Source organism: Ambystoma mexicanum, chromosome 7q (assembly GCF_040938575.1).
Source record: "Ambystoma mexicanum isolate Mex_15411 chromosome 7q, UKY_AmexF1_1, whole genome shotgun sequence".
Lineage (NCBI taxonomy): Eukaryota > Metazoa > Chordata > Amphibia > Caudata > Ambystomatidae > Ambystoma > Ambystoma mexicanum.
Window position 1 is genome coordinate 784,756,022 of NC_090941.1, and position 22,403 is coordinate 784,778,424.

The 22,403-nt window shown below is 46.4% G+C and overlaps 1 long non-coding RNA gene across 1 annotated transcript in view; it reads left to right on the forward strand.

The window, feature by feature from the left end:
- Positions 1-22,192, forward strand: part of LOC138528495 (uncharacterized) — a 463,062-nt gene extending 440,870 nt beyond the window's left edge. The window contains exon 3 of the long non-coding RNA XR_011284158.1: positions 22,083-22,192. This is a non-coding gene — a long non-coding RNA (uncharacterized lncRNA). The remainder of the gene's footprint in view (positions 1-22,082) is intronic.
- The last annotated feature ends 211 nt before the right edge of the window (positions 22,193-22,403 follow it).

Sequence of the window (22,403 nt, forward strand, 5' to 3'; positions counted from 1 at the left end):
ACTTTTGTAAGCAGTGTTTCTTGTTCCATGGTGGTATTATTGATTTTTTCATACCCTCGCCCACTGCTATGGATGGCAATTGTGTTTGTTTGATTTTGTTTGTATGCTTCTTCATTAAAATATGGTTCTGTGGTCGTTGTGTGACTCCATTCACCTCCACAAATATTTAAGAAGTTATTTTTGTTGACATTCTGTTTATTGAGAAGTTTCTTTTGTAGTTTAGTACTTAGTTTTGTTAGTGGTTTCATCCTATTTAACGGTGAAATAAATAACTTCCTTTTGAGAAGGATTGCACTGTCTATGAGAGCTTGTAGGATTAATTTTATACGGTAGGTTTTAAGGGCTGAGGATGATTTTGCTCCTCTTCTTATTACATTCTGAAGGACTCTGTGGTGAAACGTTTTTGCTAAAATACTTTTTTTACTATGCGTTTTTTGTTACTATATCAGGATTCATAGGAGCATTGTTAGCAGTACTGGTAGCCCATTTTCTGAAAAGCGTTTTCTGTTTCGTGCCATATTTTGATAGAGGAGCCAAAGATTCGGTAGTTGAAGCTTCCTTTGTTTCACTAAATGACTGTATGAGCTGTTTTGTTCCAACGTTCTCTACAAACTCTGCTAGAGATGGATGCTTACTTTGGACACTTTTTTTTTCATTTGCTCTATTTCTGCGTTCCTTTCTACGGACTTGCTTTTTGGTAGGCATTCTTTGGGGTCTGTTGAAAAAAAAGAAGGCATGGTTTGGTCTGTTGTACAATGTATGTGTGCTGTGTGCATGCGTGCATAGGTTTGATGGAGAAGCTGTTTGTGGTAATGTGTGAATGTGCATTAGGGAGTTACCATGAGTTGGGAAGGCTATTTTTCTGTTTGTATATTACTACACTGTGCTTCAGATGAGAGTAGAAAATGAGCTAGTGGTGAGGAGAAGCATTAATAGTAAACGTAATGGTATAAAAGTAAAACAGCTATTTGTTTTGTAGTACTAGCATTCTAAGGCTTCTGTATGTTATTTGTGTTCCAAAAACAAAGGGATTTATGTGCCATTCTGCCTGTTATTCTTTGTTTAATAAATGGGGATTTGTGGGTAGAATGGTTCAAAAATCAATGTTTTTTATGGTGCGCAAATTACATAAATAACCCACACAGTCTCTTTGAGGAACAGTAAGAATATAAAGGTAGTACTGTACATACTTTTATTGTGTAATGACCAGGTTTCTTCAGATATGTTGTTTGCAGTGTAGATGCTGTTGATTTTCAGGAGAGTAGTTTTCACTGCAATTGTAAAAGGAAGAAGTTAGTAACTTTGTGTGTTTAAAGCAGTGATGTTAATGTACACATTAATTTTGCATCTTTCATCAGGGTATTCTCCTTTGATATCTCAACACAGTGCATGTGTGCATTTTATTTCACTATGTGCAGCCTTTATATGTTATTTGCAGTATGTTAGTTGAACCTGCTTCGCAAATGAGTACAGTTTTCAGTTCATGAAATCCCCTTGTTTTTTTAAGCTCTGTTGTCTATACCAGAGAGGTTTGTAAGTGATAGGTCATTACAGTAGATGGGAACAATTTGACTACTTTCATATTATAAGTAGGAATGCAAATAATTGGGAGAACCTCAGAGGGAGATGTCACCACAGCAATCGGGAACGTGTACTTTTCTCAAACGATCGCATTGGAAGTAACATTAATTTAGGCGGTAGACAGTAAAAAATGGTGACATTTTCTAATGGAAAATTGAGTTTCGCGCCTAAATCGGGAGGGTTGTTACGTATGTATAGGTTATGCTGGAGACAGTAAGAAGTAGTCCGGTTTCTCAATGAAAAATCGGAAATCTTGCAGTTAAAGGGGTAGCGTTGGTATTTATTGGCTACGTAGATTTAGTGGCATTAATTTGTTTAAATGAAATCATAAGGGTTGCACATGTTCTCTGAATAAAATATGGATACCTATACTTTGTACTCATGTATGTGCATATGCATGGAGCTGTAAGTAGAAATCCGCAACACTTGCACAGTAATTTTTGAAGTAGGTGCTTTGCAATGATATGCGACTTGCATTCAGAGTGATCAACACTACATTTGAAGTGTGGAACTCTGATGACGGAGTTAGATGTAGAGATCTTGAATGTGATTACTGGATGGTTGAGTGACGGCTTAGCTGTGTCCAATGAGGGAATGGATTCGGGAGTGATGTGGAAATGGTAGAAGGATTGGCTAAGAGTTACGTGCCGCATGTAGACCGCGCTTGTCCGCGGGTAGGGCATCATACATACAGGGTTCTACAGCAAATCCAGCATGGAAAGGGGACCGTAGGCATCAGCTAATCAGGTGTTCACATTGTTCATTTGTGTTGAAAAACGGTGCGTGTAGTGAAGATGACAGAGGTGGAGACAGTCAGGGTGTTGGTGATCAGAGATATTTTTGTCCATGGTTTACAGCACTATTCCGAAAGTAGGCATGTGGCACACAATTTTGATGTTAAAGGAGTGGAGGTGGTGTGGAGCGGGTCGACTGATTGCAATGTTGTGGCAATTCTCCAAGTTTGCAGAGATATGCGTACTTTTGCACTACGGTGCTTGCCATTTGAGCTACGTGACTTCACCTACTTTGTTGGAAGATTTGGAACAGTTGGTGCAAGCAGTCATTAATATCTTTCCAACTGCGAAAGCCATTTTTTCTGGCTTACTCCCTAGAGGAAAATGGGACAACAGTTCTGTTTTCTGTCCTGATCAAAGCATTGGGAGGTGTACCATCAATCGCGCCATGCGTGCTTTCATGTTACGCGCTGGTATGTTTTTCTGCAGCCACGAGAACATTGTTACCAGTAATGCGGCTTATTTTGAAGCAGATGGTGTTTTGTTGTCTTTTTTGGGAAATGCCACGTTCTTTTGGAATGTAAGGCTTGCTTTGGAGAAGGTTCTGTAATGATTGTAGGAGTAAAGTAAGAAGAAAAAAAATCAAAAAACACAAAATAACAGGTGTTCGTCAGGCATCTGCCCAAAAAACAAAAAAAGGGCTCTTTTCAGAGCCCACCTTAAAGGGGAAAAGGGAAATAGTATTTAAATGGACAGTCGTCACGCTCAGATGATCTACGTGTCTGCGGACATGGCGGTAGTCTGCAGGCAGCGCGTATTATGAACGGGGTTTCTGGGGTGGAGACGCATGCAAATGAGAATGTGCGAAGCTAGGGATTGGTCAGTAAAGTTCAGTGGGAGTGTTCCGAACGGAGAGATTTAGTCAGAACAACTTTTTCCTGACAGGAGACCAGACAGCTATGGCTCTGTGTGCTCGAAACCAGATTATCTGGATTTTGGGAGACTCATGGATACATTGGTTGAAGGTGCATGCAGAAAGTTGCGGTATATCTGCAGATCTTGGATTTTCTCATGTGGAAGTGCACTGCATTGAGCGCGTGGAATGAAGTGGCTGGACTTGGTACCTCTCTGTGCTACTTTACAGACAGAGCGTCATCCTGATATAATTATCATTCATTGTGGAGGAAACAGTTTAGGGCATGTCTCTGGAATTTCTTTGCAATTTGTGATGAAGGAAGGACTTGCAAAGGTCATGGACATGTTTCCAAATGGCCAAGTAGTTTTTTCCTGTATTGCACAAAGACAAATGTGGCTGCGTTCTTCTGCATCTGGTCCACAAATGGAGAAGGCGAGGCGCAATGTCAATAAGGCTGTTTGTGCCTTTCTAAGAGATGTTGGCATGTCCTCATTCCACAATGAAAACATTTTGTTTCACATCACTTTCATTTTTCGCAGAGATGGAGTCCATCTCACATATGCTGGCAATCAGATTTTTCTTCGAAATGTATTGCAACTTTTTTTGGATTAATAGTCACCTATTTGGCAATCTGTTTTTTCGAATTCACAGTTTTGTAAACACACAAATCACCACCAAAAGGCTCTTTTCAGAGCCAACACTTACTCCCAGCGAAAAGTGCATTGGTTGTGCTCCGCTTGCACCCTCCATTTTTGTGGGTCCTACGACTGTCCGCTGACTTTTCGAAAAATGCGCGGGGGCCTACACCGGCCACTTGATCGTTCCATTCTTAAACTGAGAAAGACGGCTCTGAAAAGAGCCTTTTTTGTAATTTTAGTTGTTTTCCATTTTTTTATTTTGTAACACACAACACACTAGGAAAGTAGAGTGAAGGAGGGTAAGGAAGGGACACCAACCACGGGGATAATAAGAAAGAGAAGGTGCAGAGAGAAAGATGTAGGGTGGACTTTACTTAGGTAGGGAGCAGTTCTTCTGGTGCTCCGTGACCGTAGTCTCAAAAGCACTTCGAAGAGTCTCCCCCCTGCAGAGTACTGCATCGCAGTACATACACAATATTGTGACGCTCACAAGGTAAGGGTCAACAGCATCACAAATGACCTTTGAGGCAGCTGGAGGAATGCGCTCTCCCACAGGAGTGTCTCTTGTGGTGAGAGGATCGGACTCAGAGGATGCTGCGGAGGAACTCAACCTACTATGTTCTTCACATGGTACCACCTTGCGAATGTCCGCACTGTGGAACGAAGTTAAGGTGTTGCTTCATGGTTGTCGTACCAAATCTGTACGCACCAGGTCTCCCGCGACTCAGCACCAACTTGCACTGGTTACACCTGACCTAGTTCGCACGTGCTTTTGGTACATTTCCACAAACGGTAAACAACAGCCACACCCACAACTCCCAGCGAGTGCTTGTAGTACGGAGTTCCTCCACCTCATTCTTTTATTCCTCTTCTTCCTCGCTCTCTACATCATCACACCTATTTCCCTCTGCAGGCCCTTGGGGAGGTGGTGGCGGTGGAGGATTTGTGGGTGGTGGTGAGGCTAATGTAGCAACAGCAGCCATGGATGCCATTTGGATTGGTCGGCTAATATTCGCTACAGCAGTAAAGGCAGCACAACTCAATCTGCTATAGCCAGAAGTACAATGAAGATGAGCTCGGGGGTGTGGGCTTTTATAGGGGTGGAGGGGTGCGCCTCGTGACCATATCGATCACTCAAAAGCTTTGCAAAAATTTTAAATAATAAGTTGAAAGGTAGGGCTATTGTATGGAAAATGCTAGAATTCAGGGTGAGAGATCTGTAGACAGATGTCTAGTTTTGAAGCTATTTTCTGGAAAATCTATTTCGAGGAGTGCAGTTGCCATTTAAAGACATCGCTCCTAGAGACCCAAGGCTGTATTGATTGGCCTCAGTGACCCAAATTGTCCTATCATGTCACAGGTTGACATGCTTCTAAGAGTCCAGTACCCATAACAGAACTCCCAGCACAGCGTCCCCGCTGCACCATAGCAGACGATTACCCATACGGACAGCACCACTATCAAGTGATTATCCTGATGAAGGCCACCATTGGCCGAAACACCTCTGTGTCGATGTTTTGTGGCACAACCCCTGTGTATATGTGTTTATAGATAGTGTTGTGTACACTATTGTTTTTAGTACCCCCGGACCTACCACAGTCCTGGGTCGCACCCTGTAAAAATTCTATGTCGCTACTTACCTGTACTGCATACTCATGCATCACTGTGGAAATTGTTCCTCAACAACAGTGGAGGACGATACTTACCTGTATTTCTCCTGTAAAAGAAATGTCTGTCCAAAAAAACTTTCATGCTTATCGAAAGTCTTGTAAATGTTTAAATATATTCATCTGTGCAAAATTATTTTGGAGGCAGAATAAAATAGCTTCAAAACTAGACAGCTGTCTACAGATCTCTCACCCTGATTTCTAGCATTTTGCATACAGGTACTCTCCTGGGCATATCAGGACTCCGCCAGGCGCCCTTTATATATTCTTGGGCTATTGTATGGGACATGTGAAATGGTGATTTTACAATGTAAAATAATTTCCCATGTCTATATAAGTTCTTTTGAAATGTTGCGGAAGCACACAAACTGCGCAAATTAGGCCACACGCTCAGCGTGGGTGCGGTCACATGATGACGTTGTGAACACATCCGCGAAGGAAATTGGTGCCCGCTGGACACCAAATACAGAGTAACGGATGTGCACATGCGCTCTACGGTTCTACGGTGAGTGTTCGGGTCCTGAAACTAATTAAAAGTGCGACACAAGGGAGACAGACAGTTACGGACAGGCGCAATGTTCGCAGTACTTATGGGTGTAATGCGCATGTGCGTAGATGTTCTGCTGACTGTAAGGCCAGGTACAGTGTCCTTAGGACACCTCCATTTTGTTCGACTACGGACATGCCGGCCTCCGCGCCTGTTCTACGGACAGTTCTGTCTTGGCTGCGGACGGTACAGACAGGTATAGTGTCCTTCGGACACTCCCATTTTGTTCATTTACAGACATCCTGGACACCTGATGTGTTCTAAAACCATGTTTTAACTTGGTTGTGACCAGTACGGAGAGGTATAATGTCCTTAGGACGCCCCCATTTTGCTAATTTACGGACAACTTGGACACCTGGTGCAATCTAGGATTAGTTCCATCTTGGTTGCGAATGAAACGGGTAGGAGTATTGCCCTTAGAACATCCATATTATATTGATTACGGCCAGCCCGAACAGGCACGCTGTCCACGGACATTTTAACTTAAAAAAAAAAATGTTTTGATCCACATCATTCCACTACAACTAACATAAAAACTTTTTCAATATACACACATACATCAATCAAGAGAAATACAGGGGGAAGCAGACACTGAAATGAATATAGGGGAATTAGGGTTTAACACGGGATGGTTGTGAGGGGATGATGGGATGGATATTTCGTCAAAACATTTATGTTCTTCTTGAGGGTTTGGGGATGGTTCTCTAGGAAATGGAGAAGGGGGACAGGTACAAGTGGGGCAGTGATATCTTATTTTTCCTCTCAGGTATTCTTCCACAAATTGCCTTAACCTGTTAAAATTCTCATTTAGTATGTCCATTTTCTCTTCTATCCATTTCAGGCTGTCTTGATCTGTGTCCTTTGGTGGACTTTCTTCTTTTTTACCTGGTCTGCTAAAAATAAACATATATATTTTGAATGCCTATAAAATACTGAGTATTAATTTGCTTATGCAGAGAAGAGTTATAGGGGGGGTCCCAAAACTTTTTTTCCCCATAGACATAATGGGAAAAAACTTTGCTCACGCCTACAGCCCAAACCGCTGGACGGATTTACACCAAATTTGCAGCAGGATCGGCGGCTTGGCCCTGAAAGCGTGCTTTGCTTTATTTGGTGTAAATCCGTCCAGTAGTTTTTAAAAAAATGACAAAAATGTAAGTGAAAATCATTAGTGATATCTGTGTTCGCTTTGCGGACACACATCCCTGTTCGCTCTGCGGACAGGACGGTGATTGGGCAAGCAGCTTGCGTGATGTCCGTGGACATCTGACGTGCTCGCTCATTGGATGCGTGAAAGCGTGCAGTGCGTCTGGCTTCAGAGATGCCTGCCATCTTTGTTCCTCGCATGAGAGGCTTTGTATCCCACCTGCACAGTAAGTCCCCCACCCCCGCTCATGCCCGTGTCTGTCTCCTGTTCCTCCCACCCCCGCTCATGTCCGTGTGTCTTTCTCCATCTCGCCCACTCCCGCTCATGTCCATGTGTCTTTCTACCTCCCGCCCACCCCGTTCATGTCCGTGTGTCTTTCTCACTCCTGCCCACCCCCCACTCATGTCCGTGTGTCTTTCTCCCTCCCGCCCACCCCGCTCATGTCCGTGTGTCTTTCTCCTTCCTGCCCACCCCCCGCTCATGCCCCGCTCGTGCCCCGCTCGTATCTCCCAACCGCCCACCCCCCCGCTCATGCCCCGTGTGTCTCTCCCACCCCCCGCTCATGTCCGTGTGTCTCTCCCTACGCGCCGCCCACCCCCCGCTCATGTCCGTGTGTCTCTCCCCACCCGCCGCTCACCCCCCGCTCATGTCCGTGTGTCTCTCCCCACCCGCCGCCCACCCCCCGCTCATGTCCGTGTGTCTCTCCCCACCCCCCGCTCATGTCCGTGTGTCTCTCCCCACCCGCCGCCCACCCCCCTCTCATATCCCATGTGTCTCTCCCCACCCGCCGCCCACCCCCCGCTCATGTCCGTGTCTCTCTCCCCACCTGCCGCCCACCCCCGCTCATGTCCCGTGTGTCTCTCTCCCTCCCCCCCACCCCCGCTCATGCCCCGTGTGTCTCTCCCCCTCCCGCCCACCCCCTGCTCATGCCCCGCGTGTCTCTCTCCCCTTCCCCCCACCCCCCGCGTCTCTCTCCCCTTCCCCCCACCCACTGCTCATGCCTCGTGTGTCTCTTTCCCTACCCCCACCCCCGATCTTGCCCCGTGTGTCTGTCTCCCTCCCCCGCATCCCTGCTCTTGCCCCGTGTGTCGTTCCCCCTCCCGCCCACCCCCGCTCTTGCCCCGTGTCTCTTACCCCCTCCTGCCCACCCCTGCTCTTGCCCGTGTCTCTTTCCCCCTCCCGCCCACCCCCGCTCTTGCCCCGTGTCTCTTTCCCCCTCCCACCCACGCCCACTCTTGCCCCGTGTCTCTTTCCCCCTCCTGCCCACCCCCGTGTCTCTTTCCCCCTCCTGCCCACCCCCGCTTTTGCCCCGTGTCTGTTTCCCCCTCCCGCCCACCCCCGCTCTTGCCCCGTGTCTCTTTCCCCCTCCCACCCACCCCCGCTCTTGCCCCGTGTCTCTTTCCCCCCTCCTGCCCACCCCGGCTCTTGCCCCGTGTCTCTTTCCCACCCCCGCTCTTGCCCCGTGTCTCTTTCCCCCTCTCGCCCACCCCTGTGTCTTTCCCCCTCCGGCCCACCCCCACTCTTGCCCCGTGTCTTTCCCCCTCCCACCCACCTCCGCTCATGCCCTGTGCGTCTCTCCCCCTCCCGCCCATCCCCCGCTCATGTCCCGTGTGTCTCTCCCCCTCCCGCTCATGCCCCGTGTGTCTCGACCTCCCCCCCAACCCCGCTCATGCCCCGTGTGTCTCTCTCCCTCCCCCCACCCCCTGCTCATGCCCCGTGTGTCTCTCTCCCTCACCCCACCCCCCGCTCATGCCCCATGTGTCTCTCTCCCCTTCCCCCCACCCCCTGCTCATTTCCCGTGTGTCTCTCGACCTCCCCCCCACCCCCGCTCATGCCCCATGTGTCTCTCTCCCTCCTGCTCACCCCCCGCTCATGCCCCGTGTGTCTCTCTCCCTCCCGCCCACCCCCGCTCATGGCCCGTTTGTCTCTCTCCCTCCTCCCTCCCCCCACCCCCCGCTCATGCCCCGTGTGTCTCTCTCCCTCCCCACACCCCCGCTCATGCCCCGTGTCTCTCTCCCCTTCCCCCCACCCCCTGCTCATGCCCTGTGTCTGTCTCCTGTTCTCCCCACCCCCCGCTCATGCCCCATATCTGTCTCCTGCTCCCCCCACCCCCCGCTCATGCCCCGTGTGTCTCTCTCCCCTTCCCCCCACCCCCGCTCATGTCCCGTGTGTCTCTCTCCCTCCCCTCCACACCCGCTCATGCCTAGTGTGTCTCTCTCCCTCCTGCCCACCCCCGCTCATGCCCCGTGTGTCTCTCCCTCCCGCCCATCCCCGCTCATGCCCCGTGTGTCTCTCTCCCTCCCCCCACCCCCCGCTCATGCCCCGTGTCTCTCTCCCTCCCCCCACCCCCGCTCATGCCCCGTGTCTCTCTCCTCTTCCCCCCACCCCCGCTCATGCCCCGTGTCTGTCTCCTGTTCTCCCCACCCCCCGCTCATGCCCCGTATCTGTCTCCTGTTCCCCTCATGTGCCGTGTCTGTCTCCTGTTGCCCCCCAGGCCTCCCCTCATGCCCCGTGTCTCTCTCTTGTTGCCCCCCAACCCCCCACTCATGCCCCGTGTCTGTCTCCTGTTCTCCCCACCCCCTGCTCATGCCCCGTGTATGTATCCTGTTCCTCCCACCCCCTGCTCATGCCCCGTGTCTGTCTCCTGTTGCCCCCCACCCCCCTGCTCATGCCCCGTGTCTGTTCTCCCCACTCCCCGTTCATGCCCCGTGTCTGTTGTTCCCCCCACCCCTCGCTCATGCCCCCTGTCTGTCTCCTGTTCCCCCCACCCCCGCTCATGCCCCATGTCTCTCCTGTTGCCCCCAGCCCCCACTCATGCCCCGTGTCCCTCCTTTTTCCCCCCAGCCCCCGCTCATGCCCCGTGTCTGTCTCCTGTTCTCCCCATCCCCTGCTCATGCCCCATGTCTGTCTCCTGTTCCTCCCACCCCCGCTCATGCCTCGTGTCTGTCTCCTGTTGCCCCCCAACCCCCCTGCTCATGCCTGTGTCTGTTCTCCCCACCCCCTGCTCATGCCCCGTGTCTGTTGTTCCCCCCACCCCTCGCTCATGCCCCGTGTCTGTCTCCTGTTGCCTCCCACCCCCCGCTCATGCCCCGTGTCTGTCTCCTGTTCTCCCCACCACCCGCTCATGCTCCGTGTCTGTCTCCTGTTCCCCCATGCCCCGCTCATGCCCCGTGTCTGTCTCCTGTTCCCCCACCCCCCGCTCATGCCCCGTGTCTCTCTCCTGTTGCCCACCACCCCCCGTTCATGCCCCGTGTCTGTCTCCTGTACCCCCACCCCCCGCTCATGCCCTGTGTCTGTCTCCTGTACCCACCCACCCCCCGCTCATGCCCTGTGTCTGTCTCCTGTTCCCCGCACCCGCTCATGTCCTGTGTCTCTCTCCTGTTGTCCCCCACCCCCCGCGCATGCCCCGTGTCTGTCTCCTGTACGCCCCTCACCCCCCCGCTCATGCCCCGTGTCTCTCTCCTGTTGCTCCCCACTCCCCCGCTCATGCCCCGTGTCTGTCTTCTGTTCCCCCCACCCCCCGCTCATGCCCCATGTCTGTCTCCTGTTCCCACCGCCCATGCCCCGTGTCTGTCTCCTGTTGCCCCCACCCATTCCCTGTGTCTGTCTCCTGTACCCCCCACTCCGCGCTCATGCCCCGTGTCTCTCTCCTGTTGCCCCCCAACCCCTGCTCATGCCCAGTGTCTGTCTCCTGTTGCCCCCCACCCCGCCGCTCATGCCCCGTGTCTGTCTCCTGTTCTCCCCACCTCCGCTCATGCCCCGTATCTGTCTCCTGTTCCCCCATCCCCTGCTCATGCCCCGTGTCTGTCTCCTGTTCTCCCAATCCCCCGCTCATGCCCAGTGTCTGTCTCCTGTTCTCCCCACACCCCGCTCGTGCCCCGTGTCTCTCTCCTGTTGGCCCCACCCCCCGCTCATGCCCCGTGTCTGTCTCCTGTTGCCCCCCGCTCATGCCCTGTGTCTCCCTCGTGATCCCCCCACCCCCCGCTCATGCCCATTGTCTCTTTCCTTTCCCTCCCACCCCCGCTCATGTCCCGTGTGTGCCCTGTAACCCCCGCTCATGCCCCGTGTCTGTCTCCTGTTCTCCCCACCCCCCGCTCATGCCCCGTGTCTCTCTCCTGTTGGCCCCACCCCCCGCTCATGCCCCTTGTCTGTCTCCTGTTACCCCCCAACCCCCCGCTCATGCCCCGTGTCTCCCTCGTGTTCCCCCACCCCCCGCTCATGCCCCATGTCTCTCTCCTTCCCCCCCACCCCCTCTCATGTCCCGTGTGTGCCCTGTACCCCCCCGCTCATGCCCCGTGTCTCTCTCGTGTTCCTCCCTACCCCCGCTCATACCCCGTGTCTCCCTCATGTTCCTCCCCCCGCTGCTCATGCCCCGTGTCTCTTTCGTGTTCCCCCCACCACCGCTCATGCCCCGTGTTTCCTTCCTTTTCCCCCCACCCCCTGCTCATGCCCCGTTTGTACCCTGTTCCCTCTCACCCCCCGCTCATGCCCATGTGTCTCCCCTGTTCCCCCCACCCCCCGCTCATGCCCTGTTGTGTTCTTTATACACCCCACCTTCCCTTTCCATGGTGGCCCTCTTCCATGGTGGATTTTCCTTCCTAAATCTTTTTGGTTTTTTTTACCACCTGGCGTTCCCACTTTGAGGTCATGAGATGTTAGTGGTCTTCATCTATTGAAAAGGATGTTATGCTGACATTGCACTAATAAAAACCTTTAAAATTTAGTTAAAAAAAATGTTACAGGGACGTTATGGTTAAGTTGCACTAATAAAAACCTATGAAATTCAATGAAAAAACTTTGTTAAAGGGACGTTATGGTTAAGTTGCGCTACTAAAAACCTATGAAATTCAGTGAAAAAACTTTGTCAAAGGGACGTTATGGTTCCAAGTAAAACCGAAAAACCCTTGAAATTCGCCAGTTATGGTAAGCTAAGCAACCATAACTCGCGCCACCACCGTGCACTGCTAAGACTAACACCCAGGACATCAAAGATGACATCACAAATGTCATTGATGACATCACTGACAACGTTTTTTCACTGAATATATATATATACCTTAATTTTATATAAAGAACTATGTTAGCACATAGCATAGTGTGTGGACATTCCTTTGTGGGGGGCTTGGGGACTCACTGTAATTAAGAACCAGCCCACATCACCTCCTTAGAGTTTAAGCCCTGGTTGCTCGTCCATAGCTACTATATAGAGAACCTTGGCGGGGGTGCTCTGTGCCTCTACTCTGTCATATAGATGGCAGAAGTGCAGATACCACCCCCCCCCCCCCAGTCTTTACACCCACCACCACAGGATCTATCCAAATTCTCTTTTGAGGTGGAGCCGGGAAGGCAATCTTGCAACCTTCTGTGGGAATCAAGACCATTAGTTACTGTTGGTCCCGACACTTACGCAAACTTCACCTGGGCACGCAATACTCTTTATGGGCTATTATCCTTCTGGATATACTCAGTTTAGGAAAACATCATCCAAATGTCAGTGCCTGGCATCTCTATCACATGCCTCCTGTGTACGCATGCTGCTAATCTGTGGAAAGGGTTTAATATTCTATGTGTGCCAGTAACATACATGTGTTGGTACCAGTGTCCGACCCTGTGTACCCATTTAAAGTTCCAAATGTCATTTACCTACACATTTCCAGATTTTGCCATCAGGGGACCAGATACCTGACTTTCAAGATTTTGATGGTTGTGGATTGCAGTCCTTACTCCAGCTTTATAGAGAATGTGTTCTGCAGCTGGGCTATGGTGTTCCTGAATTACAGAGCACAGGCATTTCCAGATCGGAATTAAAAAGGAGAAATTAACCGGAAACTGAGTAGAAAGACCGATTTAATCAGAGGTTGCTAAACACAGGATGACAGTAGCGTATAGTTTGGTATACAACCATGGCATTGAGCCAAGACCGATTTAATCAGAGGTTGCTAAACACAGGATGACAGTAGCGTATAGTTTGGTATACAACCATGGCATTGAGCCAAATCATGTTTTTATATACAAAATAGGAGCCAGAATGCTAAGAGCAGCAGTGGAAAAAACAGAAACCCAGAAATTAACTTTGAGTGGAATAAAGGGCCTCATTCTGAGTCAGGCGGTCCGGAAAAAGTGCCGGTATCCATGGATACCAGCACTTTACCAGACAACCAGACTATGGGTTTGCAGGTGGGGGACCTGCGTTACCTCCAACTAAATACTGCCAAAAAAGCCCTAATGACAGAAAATTCCCTGGACTCCATGAATGGGGATTTACACTGTACCGCTGGGAACCCGTAATCAGGCGGCAATGCTGCCAGACCGGGTGCTGGTAGAGGTAAGCATCAGATGCCGGTATCCTGGCAGCTCTACCGCCAGCATAACCACATAGTCGGAATGAGTCCCTACGTTTGGTATATTCGGCTCTTGAGGAAACAGCCGCTGCGGTGATCAACTACCTTTTCAAGATTGTGTTAATGGGCCAATGCCAACACTACCGCCAAGAATGGGGAACCAATATGCAGGCAAACCTTTCCTCAAGTTATGATAATCTGTCCATAGGTTTGTTTGAGGAAATTGCAGTAAAAGAATGGAGAGTCAATATACTACTTTAAGGTAAAGTTATGCATTAATTACATCCTAGTGGTTTTGAATGGAGATAAACATTTAAAACTGAGTTTTTTCTGGACTTTAAATTTCCCACCTTGAGTAATAGGAGCATGGCCACGTGCACAGAAAATCTACTTCCTTTAGCTGATTATTGCCTTCAAGGTACTGATCTCCCCAAATGATGATCAAAAATATACCATTTGGTGAGATCCTGAGGGTCAAAAGGACCTATTGTCGACGCAGCTGGTATTATAATGGGTAGCAGAACAAGAATCTAGACATTATCTGGAATAGGATGAAAACCATTGAAACGTCCCGAATCATTCAAACACATTTCAAATCATCATTTTTCTGTGATGAAATTTCCCATTAAACATTGCCATCGCATTGATCGTCCAAATTTGTATATGATACGGAACAGTTATGACTTTTGAAACATCACATCTTAGTGATCAATTGTGCAGCAACTATTATGAGGCCAAAACTGAGCACGCAGATGTCTCAATTTCCTAATGGCTTCTTTAAATGTGGATGGTATACGTTTTAAGAATTTGCCCAGCTGATTAAAAAGTAATTTCAATATTGCTTATTAAATTAAAAGAAGCCGGTACAGGAACGTAAATCCTGACAACCTTTGATAGCTGTAGCTTCATCCAAATATATGAAAACATTTTGGAACATAGTAGGTAAGGAGATACGGTCTTCAGATTGTTTTACCACAAAACTAATCCCAGAAATGTGGCTCTCACAGCGGCAATAACCAGCTACTTGGTCCCGGGACTGGGCTCCCTCTGTTCATTTCTCAAATCGAGGTCAAAGTTGCACTTTTGTCACAGCATGCCGGAAAAGGCCCAGACTCGTACAATATCACAGTGTATTTTTACAAGAATAAGTCGAAGAAATGGATACTGTTTTTAACCACATTATGTAATGGTATTAATACAACATCAATACAACATGTACAGTCCCCTGAAGGTGATGAATGGTTGAAATAGTTCCCATTTTTTTAGAAAGGGAATAGAGATTTGCCTGAGAGCTATCACCTCATATGGCTGCAGGATCACGCATTGGTCCTTTCTGGCAAGGTAACCCTAACGAGTCTGGACGAATGGTTAGTGAATAAAAGGGTTATGCCTGATTTACAGGGTGGTCTCAGGAAAAAGTGCAATACTGTGGAACACGTTTTTTTTCTTGGCACTCTAATCCAAAGAAATGTGGTGCAGAAAAAAACTTTCATTGTATGCTTTTTCATTGATTCTAAAGTTGTGTTTGATAGCGTGGATAGAATGATTTTCTGTGCAATTGTAGAGACTTTGGGTATCTCTGGTACCCTTTTACAATCAATGAAAAAAATATAGGAAGATAGTATGGCAAGGGGCAGATATGGGCACAGAGTTGAGTGTACAACCCTCTTTTATGTTAAGATGGGGGTCAGACAGGGTTGTGCTTTCTCCCTCCTCTTATTTTTACTTTATCAACCAGCTGGCTGTAAGCATTGGAAGTCTAGATTGTGATTCCTCACCTATTGAAAGCAGAAACATAGCAATTCTATTGTACACTGACAATGTAGTTCTGAATTCTAAATCTCCAATGGATATTAATAACCAGCTGGAAACCTGAAATTTGACTCTGAGCACTGCACTGCCAAAACTATGTTGATGGCCTGCCATATGTACAAAGTATTGATTGTTATTTTAAATTTAACAGAGTTACCATAAGACAGGTTGATTGCCTTGATTATCTTGGAAATAGTCTAGCTAGAAGTGGAAAGTGATAGCAACATGTAGTCCCTAGGCAAAGTGTTATGGCACAAAGAACAGATGCCGTTTACACATTCTCCAATAAATATGGAGGAAAGGCGAGTCCCCAGCTATATAAGGGCCAGCCTAGATCATCGGCCCTGTTTGGGGCAGAATTATGTGGTTATCCACATGTGACATATAGAATCATGGGAGAGAAGATTTTTAAATAACACTTTTTTGTTGCTGAAAATGCTCCAAATGTCCCAATTTATTTAGAGTTAGGGTTATGCACTCTCTCTTAAGAAACACAATGGAGGCCTGTTAAGCTCTGAGTGAATAATACCAAGGATGTATTGGTGTGCCAAGACACTATAAGGCATATGAAATGCAGGAATGGGGATGGCTCATATATTTTAAGGTGGTTGTAAACAATATTGATGACGGGCAACTGTGGCATGAAGGAGTAGTAATAACAAGCGTAGATGTTAGTGCAGTGTATTGTGCTCATGGTTTACATCATCACTTTATCACTTTTACATCCACTAATGTGATGTACATGGTAATATGTCATTGCATTAAGTGGGTCTTTAAAACCAAGAAATGGAGCAAAATCTTTTGCCACACACTTCCATGTACAAAACCAAATTTCCATAGCTGGCTTTTCCTTCTGTGGTATCGATCATGTTAAACAGACTGCCATTGAGGCAATCAGGAGATGCTCGTCAGACATTGAGACAGTATATGGATCATCAGAGCTTTTTCTAAATACCATAATGGAGTGAACTTTGAAGCAGAAATGTGTTATTTGCTGGTCAAAAATAAGCCATCAAATTGTCATTCTGTGCATAAACCTTAGAGTCCAACCATTTATATTTTACAGATTTCATAGATGTGCATTTGATTTATAGAATCATTAAGATAGTGGTCCTTATGCCCATTAGACCGCAGCATTATATGTTGCATAGCATATCCCGATGTGCGCCCTTCCAGTTTTGGTACTTTGTCAAAATATATTTTCTAGTGATGGGTGACTGGTTAAACTAGTATTCACACCTGGGCAAGGTGGATTGACCAATCACAATCCTCTTTTTCCGGCGCGAATGAGCATTCACAGCATGCAGTGAAAAAAAAATGTAAACAAAAATGCCCACCGCCATTAACATAGAAAGAGGACTATGTTCCGTTTCAGATTACGGTGGCCATTTTGGAACCTGTTTTTCATGGCCGCTGTAATCCGAAAAGGGACCTAGTCCCTTTTCTGTTTTTATGGCAATGTAATTTTTTGTCATTTTTTTTCCGTTCCGACGGGACATGGGCCCGCGCAGAGCTCATCTCCGTCAGAAGGAAAAAAAATGAAAACTCTTCGCACCCCGGTAAAGCCCTGGGTGCAAATAGTTTTCATGTCGTGGTGACAAGGTGGACATGGGATTTAACGTCCCGCAGCCTGAGCTGAGGCCATTTGGGCCTACAAAGCTCGGGCTGGCAGGCCGTTAAATCCCATGTTCACCCGGGCAGCGTGAAAGCTACATTATCTATTCCTTCTTTGCTTAAATAAGACCGTAATAGAAATGTGTATGCCTGTCAGAGGACTCTTAATGTCAAGTCAGCAAGTAATCACTACAGGTTGTGCAGCTCAATAAACTGATGATCGCTGGCAGCATTGAATGTCCTACAGAGAGCAGTCTTGGGCCATGTGCATGTTCTTTACCATGAATAGTTTGTATTTTATTGTGAGTTTCACATTAGGAATGATTACTTATTTCTGAAAGGAACACAATCACTGCACATTTTTGGTGCTCCCTTACAATAAAATACAATTGAGTATATGTCTATACTAGTATTTGTGACGTTTAAAAAGAGTTAGTCCTCCTTCCCTTAGAGTCTGATATGTGGTGTGCATTCAACCACTTTCACTAAAACATAATGATGTAGATTGTGCGAGATGTCGTCACCAACTGTGCGCACATCATAGTGGTTCCATGTGATGTTACCGAAATTAATTTTAACTAACAGAGAGATTTTTGTTAAATAGGGGGTTAATCCCCACATACCCTCTGTTTCCCCATGTTTGTCACCCCATCCTGAACCACCACCACACCTTTTAACCCTTTACCCCCAACCCCTATATATATATTTTTTGTTATTTTTTTGGTAAGATTTCATTTATTTCCATTTCGTTAATATCACTGGACACCATATATAGTTTACAATTACAGAATTATGCTGCAAGAAAATAGAAATAGACAATTGAAGCCTCAATTTGTTGCAGACTTGACACTCATTTCAATATCTTTTCTGTCTGGTCTGTCATATTGGAATGTTGAGGTAGGGCCGGCGTGGCAAGATTAGATGCATGAAGGAGCAATTTTCTCCGGAGCACTCAAATCGCTCTTTAAATCCATACATGCACTTGCATGCTCCAGGTGCAGTGTAGTTGGCAGGTTGAGCTCACCCAGGTGTGGAGAAATCATTTGTGCACCTGTAAAGTTAGAAACACCTTTGGAGAGTGAGCGATTTATGAATTCAAAACACTGTTTTTAGGATAGTAACTTTAACATAACACAACAATAGGCCTCTTTGGCAAAATCTCTGAAATTCTGAAGCCGCGTGCTGGATTTCCTCCCTCCTGAAAAGAAGATCAGAGGTACATAAAGCACTTAATTCTACATCAGATAAATGGAAGCAGCACGTCAAAGTGGGAATACTATGGCTACGGTAGCACTGTCAAGGTTCTTCAGCAGTTCCTTGATCTGCAAGCCGCCACGTTGTCTTAACTTATGTTATGTTTTGTTATGTTGCATTTGTATAGTGTCTCCTGCCATAATTAGTATGTCTAAGCACTTTGCCTTTCGGAGAGTCCATGGAGGAATATGATAGAACATTCAGAAGTGGTAGGGAGGAGCAAAGTCAGTCAGGATCAGGGTGGAGGCTAGATAAGATACACAGGAAGGCGTGAGAAGGAAAAGGTGGAGAAACTATGTGTTCAAATGGAACCACATTTATCGTGGGACTCAACCATATTCTATGGGGTGCAGGACCGAAAATAGAAATAGCTGGAGAGAGGTGATCGCCACAACAGCGGGTATGTCTGGAATTTACTCACTGCATGGGGACCCTGGACATGCTACTGCCATCCCAAAGAAAACACAGAAGGCAAACCCCTGCTACTTACTACCCAAAGTCTCCAACAAAAGTTGAGAGGGGTTGCATGTCAGAAATCCGAATTGGCCAAGTTTGCAAAAGCTCCCTTAAAAATTAGAAAAAACAACGTCATATTATTTTGGTTTCCTCAGTAATGTCATGGGTACCACAAGGACATTTTTGTATATACTTAACAAAACCATAAGCTTGTGCTTCTGGGCAAAGTACTTAAGGACACAAAGTTTGGCTTTGGCTGATCATTGGTCAGACCTTTGAGCCTTCCAGAGTGTCATGGTGAGCCTGGACATGTTGAATCTACACCAAGAAAATACAGAGAGCGAAGGCCTTACACTTAGGACCCAAACAAGGTGTTCCTGAATGAGGGTACGGCTGACCCAGTCCATTAGGGCAGCACTGAGGACAGGTGTTTGTGCATGCTACTGTTTGGGGGAATTCAGGACATCGAGAGACCTTGCCAGGCAAAATTGAGGGACATACAAATGTGTGGGATTGGGTTGGGGTACAGCCGTAGATTGGGTGCGCTCCAACTCTAAATATGTCTAGTAGGGCGGCTGCAACATCAGCACTGGGAGGGATCCCCCTTAACCGCGCTTTATAAGAACCGTATATACTGACTTAGTGCTGGTGATTTGCGCTCAACCTTCTACCCAACAAAGAGTTATAAAGTCCACATATTACAATTGCTATTTATTCTATTTGTGATTCACAGCTGACACTTGTTTCGATTCAAGGCTGTTACATCATTACATCAATGATTGTGAAATTATAAATAAAATATCATTATGATACCAATGAACAATCCAAATAATAAATAGTATGAATAAGCAATTGGCAGGTGTCATATACAAAAAACATAATTTGTTTCAAGGATTAGTTATACATACCATAGTCAGGCCGGTAGTAATGGCATAGCACGATATTGTTTGATTAGTATTGGACATTACATCTTTCTTAACAGTAAACATATTGAGACCGTCATTAGCCAGATGTGTGCGTGGTGCCCCATATTGCCAGTGCCAGGTGTTATTGTCTATGATGTAATCCCATTTCTCCCGAATTGTTCCCAATAATTAGTACGTAAATAATCTATCATTTTTTAAATTATCTTAATATTGTCTTTCACTAACTGGGAGCACCCTTATCCTGAATGTCACATGAATGTGTGAGTACACCAGTTGAGATACCTTACCAGCTATATCCGGGTATAGGTACCTGTAGAGAGATATGGCTATGCGTTTAAGGCTTCATTCCCTCTTCTTTAACGATGACTGATATTACAATCAAATGAATACATTATACTTATTTGTGGACCACGTACCCCTACTGGTTTCCAAAAGTGTTCAATAGAATGCCATATGGTCCCAGCGTTAGTTGGCCATTGTCCAGATGTTGTTTGTAATATTGTCTGTTTGAGAGTGCTGCAATGTAACACAATTGGATGTTGGGCTTATTATCACACAACTAGCTGAATATTATCCTTTTAAGGCCACCATCACAGTCCATGCATGTGATTCAATTCTTACCTACACGCCTTTTCGTAATCCCGCGCCAGTATGTGTCGTGGAGTTAAGTCTTTGCAGCACTCTCAAACAGACAATACAGCAAACAACTTTTGGACAATGGACAACTAACGCTGGGACCGGATGACATGTGCCAATTGCTTAGTCATGCTATTTATTAATTGGATTGTTCATTGGTATCATAATGATGTTTTAGTTATAATTTCACAAACCCTGACGTAATGATATAACAGCCTTGAAGACGACAAGTTGTCGAAACACGTGCTGGCTGTGAATCACAAACACAATAAATAGCAATCACAGGATGTGGACTTTATAGCTCTTTGTTGGATAAAAGTGAACTTAATGTAATGGAAGGTTGCGCGCAAATCGCCAGCACTAACGCAGTATAAACATACAAAAGTGGATGCTGAGAAACAGTGTCAGGTCACACAATGTTCTCTTCTATTTGCTCAAGCACCTTCCCGCCTGCCGTGTAAAGGGAGAAGCTCCTCATCCACTTTAGAGACAGGTAATCAGAATACAGGCATGACACATCATTGCTGGCTCTTGTGCAGACACGTCCTTATAACTGCACCTCCAAAACATGCAGATTTACAATTAAAACGAAGGTAATGACAATGCAGAACAGCAATACAACATATTGTACTCGAGTGGAAATTTGGATAGATTACTTTTTTGTCCAAAATAGCTTCATCGTTAACACATACCAAAACTATTGTGACTCCAAAATCTCCCTGCTATACAGCTTATGCAGTCATGTGGGATTTCTGCCAATAGATGTCTCATGATCATTCTACAAAGGTTCTTATGTCTGCACATGTTTGATGAACGGGACGCCTTGTTGTCAGGCACATATGTTCATGGGCTTGCCTCATAGCCAGAGCATTAATGGAAAAGAAGTTTCAATACTTGGCCAGAGGAGGGGGCAGCAAAGGGTGCTGGGTTTGAGCCTCGTCATCAATGCTCTCAGTTTAGCATTACTTTCATCTGGTTATGTAATAGGTTGCCTGGTAACTGATAAACTGCTATAGGTAAAATACTGTCTTGCAGAACATAAATCCTTATTACTGGTCAGCAGAATCTATGTACAGTGAAATGTTCCCTCACACCGAGGGCTTCAACACTTAACAAAACGAATACTGTTCCGTCCGAACATTACAGGAGAAGGACAGCCAACACAGAAAAGTAATAAAATGCGATTGGTAAAATGCAGCACTTAAGATGTCATTTAAAACATGAGGGATTGATTTGGGCAGGGTAGGATAGACTAGAGGAACTGGTGCAACCCATAAAAGGTAATCATTTATCTGAGTGTCTTCTTTAACTAGTGTGGTCCACCTTTGTTTGACCAAAGCACTTTGCTGTTTATTTTGAAATAGTGGTCAACCAAAAGCATTTTTTTGTTTTACAGCCCCTAATAAGATAAGTATTTAATTGGTCTAAGGTTTGCATATTCCTCCAAAACACCTCCCCTGCTTGATGCTTCCAGTGGCTCAGGTGGGTAATTCTGTATTTGCTGCAATTATGTCCATTCTGGTCCATTAGCACAACTTAAATAGAGCTGCTGAATAAACTGCTGCTACCGGTTCTTGCAAGCTTTTATCTTCTTAGCAGAACCAGTATCGGAAGGATAGTTTAACCATATTTTAAAGCGAGTTCCCTCTTTTTTTGAAGCAGCTGCAGCCTAGTAACTCCGATGACTTCTTTGCACAGTATGGTTAATTTATCTGACGCCAACTTTTAAGCTGCAATGTTTTGTGGGCATGCTCTGTCGGTTTCTGCACTTTAATATATTCCTCCTAAACTCTCCCTCGTCTGTCTTCTGCAGTGACTAAAGTGTGGTTAGCAGCAGTTCCCCGTCTCCGGTTCTGCGCGAAGGTCACACTTTGAAGCACGATCACTTGGCGCAGCCTTGATACGAGCACAGCCGTTTGAAATATCCAGGTGCATTCTGCATTCCAAGTACAGTAAAATAGCTTGCCTGAAATCCATACCTTGCAAAGCGCAAAAGAACAATATTTGAAGCCCCTATTGTGAAAAAAGTACACTTGAGCTTGCAGTCACTGAAAAAAGATAACAATTAGCATGATAAATGTGACAGCAACAGGACACGTGTAACAAGGCATTGCAACAAGGAATGTCAAATTAG